This window comes from Lemur catta, chromosome 5 (genome assembly GCF_020740605.2).
Source record: "Lemur catta isolate mLemCat1 chromosome 5, mLemCat1.pri, whole genome shotgun sequence".
Lineage (NCBI taxonomy): Eukaryota > Metazoa > Chordata > Mammalia > Primates > Lemuridae > Lemur > Lemur catta.
In genome coordinates this window covers 48,315,799-48,320,459 of record NC_059132.1, presented here as the reverse complement: position 1 = coordinate 48,320,459, position 4,661 = coordinate 48,315,799, and positions in this window count along the sequence as shown.

The window sequence follows — 4,661 nt, the reverse complement described above, 5'->3', positions numbered from 1 at the left end:
AAAAGAGCAAAGGAGGGTATGGCTGGTAAAGCCCTTTCAGATATTAAAATATTATTACAAATCCTCTATAATCAGAACAGACTGGTATTAACACACAAATAGGCAGATCAATGGCACAGAATAGAAAATCCAGACATGGACCCAGTTGCATTTGACAGGATGCAGCAATCAAGGCAGCATTTCAAATCATTGGGAAAGAATGGACTTTTTAATAAATGGTTCAATAGCTTCTACCATATACACCAATAAATTCCAAATATATTAGAGATTTACATGTAAAAAATAAAAGCCTACAAGTACCAGAAGAAGACAATACTCTATAGCCTGGGAGTGGGGAAAACTTTGCTAATCATTACTCCAAATCCCAATACAATAAGGGAGATGGTTGACACACTTTACTACACAACAGTAAAGAAAAAGTTAACCACAAAGTAAAAAGGACAGATGAAAAACCGAGAAACATTTGCAACTTATAAACACTATAAAAGTTTAATATGCTTAGTGTACAAAAGAACTCGTAAAAAAAAAAGAACATGACCAAACCAACCTTATGGAAAAATAGGCAGAAATATAAATGTTATTAATACAAAGAAGCTCTACAAATGTCTCTTGAAGGTATAAAAAGATGCCTCAAATTTACTCATAATAATAAGAATGCAAATTGTAACCACATCTATACACATTCTCATCTATCAGATTGGCAAAAATTCAAAGGTGTGACAACACATTCAGGTTGGCTGCTGTGAAAAAACAAATACTATCACACAATTCAGCTGAGAGCAAAATAATACAATTGCTATGAAAGGAATTGGGTTTTGTCTAGCAATATTACATACATGTTTACCCTTTGGCCCAGAAATCTCACTTCTGGGAATATATTCCATGGAATACTGGCAAAAATAAAAAACAGATATATGACAAGGCTATTGAATGCCATCCTATTTATGACAGCAAAGTGTAAACACTCAAATGTTGCTAAGCATGGGACTGGCTGAAAAAACCTTGGTGAATCCACATCATGAAGTACTCTGTAGTTCTAAAAAGGAATGAGGAACATCTCTGTATAATGCTATAGAATGATCTCCAGGATATGTTGTTAAGGGGAAAAAGCAAGGCAGAGAAAGCGTTTATGGCATGGTACCATTCATCTAAAGTTGGAGGTGGTACAAATATATATACATTTTTGCTTTTATTTTAAAAATAAGTTATCTACCAAAAACTTTTCTTTTTTTTCCCTTTTTTTTTTTTTTTTTAGAGAAGGGCACTCACTCTGTTGCTCAGGCTGGACATGAACTCTTAGGCACAAGGCCTCCTCCCACCTCAGCCTCCAAGTAGCTGGGACTACAGGAATGTGCCACTTTGCTTGGGTCAAAAACTTAAAAGTTACCTATGAGCAAGGGGATAGTATATAGGGAATAGGAATAGAAACTAGACTTTTTAACTGTACCTTTGGTCATAGATTTGACATTAGAACCTGGTATATATTTTTACAGAATTATAAAAATATTAAATTAAGAAATCCCTAAAAAACGGAAAGCAAAACAGAACATAAGGTACATCAAATCGGTGACATGATCACACAGTGTGGAACTTTTAAGTGACTTCATAACACAATCATTTAATTGTATATTCTTAGTGAGATAGACCCTAAAGACAAAAATTTATGAAAAAAGGTTTCTGGGTTTTTTGGTTTGGATGGGTTGGTTAGCGTGTGGGCAGTGTTTCTGTTGGCATTGTTATTCTAATGTGGTTGCACATGTGCTGTGGGACAAAGCAAAGGAGAAATCCTGTCCTATTGCTGGAAACTCGGGGTTTTGATATTGCAGAAAGAGAAGCAGATGTAAGATAGGTGTCTCTAGACAGTTAAGTCAAGACTCTTTAGTCCTGAATTTGAGATTTAATATCGATATGAACTCATGGTGATTTTATCTTTAGGAAAATAAAAAGTATTTTCTGCCTAGTTCTGTTTACTTAAAAGGCCTAGAAACAAAAGACTATCAGTAGCAATGAGCGCTTCTAGCACCCAGATTCTGGTTTCAAATATTAACTCTCACAAACAGGAATGAGGGCACTTTGGAGACTCAGGCAGGAATGTTCCAGGCAGGAGATGAGCCTGGACCAACTTGTCACAGCAGAAAGCACAGAAGTTACCTAAGAGTAATGAGGGGTGTCAAAGGATAAGGATAAGATTATTTGATGGTTGTTAATAATAATTGCAATGGATTAAAACATTTTAAATTTATGAGTTCATTTTAAATATATGAGTTCATAATGATACTGGAAAACAAAAGCAAGAACAAATCAAAACAACCCTCATTGGTCATCTTTGGAGGATACTAAAGATCAAATTCGTTTAGACCAAATAAAGAAACCAACATAGTTTTCCTTGATTATCTTATACAAACTGTATCTCAGAGAAACCAAACACTGATGAGGAAAGATTTCTCTTTATAGAAGTGTGAACTAAAATAGAATCTGAAGGCTCATCCCCCACAGGCTGACTGAATGGACCCCCTCTTGGCCAAAGAAATATGCTAAAAATAAATTGCCTGCCAGGAGGAGGGAGGTCAGACATGCCTCATCATGCCCCTCCTCTTCTTGGAGACATCCTTTGTAACCCATTAACAGGCCTAAGGGTATGCAAGATAAACCTGCAGGTCCTCAGTTTACACAACAAATGTATGCCCTGGTGGCTTGTCTCTGATAAACAGCTCCTTATGTTAAAACATTCCAAGCCTTTGGACAAAGCTTCATGTCTTTAACCAATTACAAGTCAAAGAAGCTTTAAACCCACCTATAATCTGTAAGCCCCGCCTCCCCTTTGAGATGGCCCACCTTTTCTGGCCAAACCAATGTATGTCTCCCACGTTTTGATTTATGACTTTACCTGTAACCCCTGTCTCCCTGAAATGTATAAAACCAAACTGTAACCCAGCCACAGCAAGTGGGCATATGGCTCTGGGTCATGGTCCTCAAATTTGGCTCAGAATAAATCTTTTAAAATTATTTTACAGAGTTTGGCTTTTTTTCCATTGACAGAAGTATTCCAGCTAAAACATAAAGACAGAACAATAGAATATCATTATTTTTCATCCTCCAGTGAAATAATGAATCCAGGCAAAGATTACCAATAGCTATTCACACCGTAAAAATAGAGACAGACAGACATAAAGTGCTTCTCAGAAAGGTGCACATTATCACCCGTGAAGTAGTCTTACCAATTAAATGGGGATTTGATCAAACCTTTTTTTTTTTTTTTTTTTTTTTTTAGCGACAGGGTCTTGCTTTGTTGCCTGAGCATGGAGGAGTGGCATCATCATAGCTCACTGCAACCTCAAACTTTTGGGCTCAAGTGATCCTCCTACCCCAGCCTCTCGAGTAGCTGGGACAGCAGGCATGCCACCATGCCTGGCTAACAAATCTTTTTTTTATTTTACTTTTTTCTTGATCAAGCCTTTTGATCTAACAATCAATTTATAGGAAATAATAGTAGAAAAGAGGAACTGGTTAAATGACACCATGGAGATGCAGTGAACAAATTCTAGACCATGAAAAACTATAGTACAGATGATCTAGTTGTTTCAACAAGTATAATAAATTGCAAAGAAAAAAGAAAAGGCAGAGGGAGGTGGAATTACAAGTTTAAAGAATTATTAAATATAAGGGAAATATCAACCAGTTGCAATGTATGGCTCTCTTTTCAAGCCTGATTCCAACTAATGTTTACTACACTCTGTTTTATATACCAAGGATATTAAATTACAGGCCCAAATTCACATAGCTAATAGATCTGTGCATTAGTCACCTGGAGTTTTTAAAAATGCAGACGCCATGCCACACTGGAGATTCTGCTTTATTTTGTCTGGGGTGGGACCAGGCACTGGTATTTAAAAACAAAAAAATACCTAGCTGAAACTAATGTGTAGCCAGGGTTGAGACTGTCTGATGGAGCATCTGGAATTTCAAGTCAGCTTTCTGTTTCTCAAACCCACAGAGTTCTGACTTCCTACTGTCTCCTTTCTCTGTTATCATGGTGAGCTGATGCATGATCTGCTTCACTCAATATTAGACATAAGAAGGAGAAGAAAGCTTATATTTTCTTTAAAAGAATCAATAAATATATTTTTAGATGATCTGCATATTTGATTTGGAGATATCTGTGTCAAGACAGCCTTACTCATAATAAAAATAACTTGATGAATTGATTTTGTCATTGGAAAACTTCTCTGATCTTCTGTTATCATAGTCAAGTTTTAAATCCACAGTACCTCAGGATATAAATTAAATGTCAAATGAAATTAATTTGGCAAGTGGAACAAGAACTGGATGGCTTTCCTTTTCGAAGCATGCTTGACAGCTTTCTGTATGTCATACTGGCATCTGTTAAAATGAGCTGCATATGCCAGAAACTGTTACTGTATCAGATTGCTCTTAGCAATGCCATCATCTGGAAATTTTCAGTTTAGCAGAGTATAACTTTCTACTTCAGAATATAGAAGAGTTTTAAACTCAGGTGTGGATGGTAGGTAAATGTGTAGTAAATAAGGTGATGCAGGTGCTATGCATGCTTTTATTTCTCTGTCATAGATACCTCTCATATCCATGCATGTCTTGCATTTATCCCACTTGCTTATTGAGTCATTACTATGCACCAGGCACTG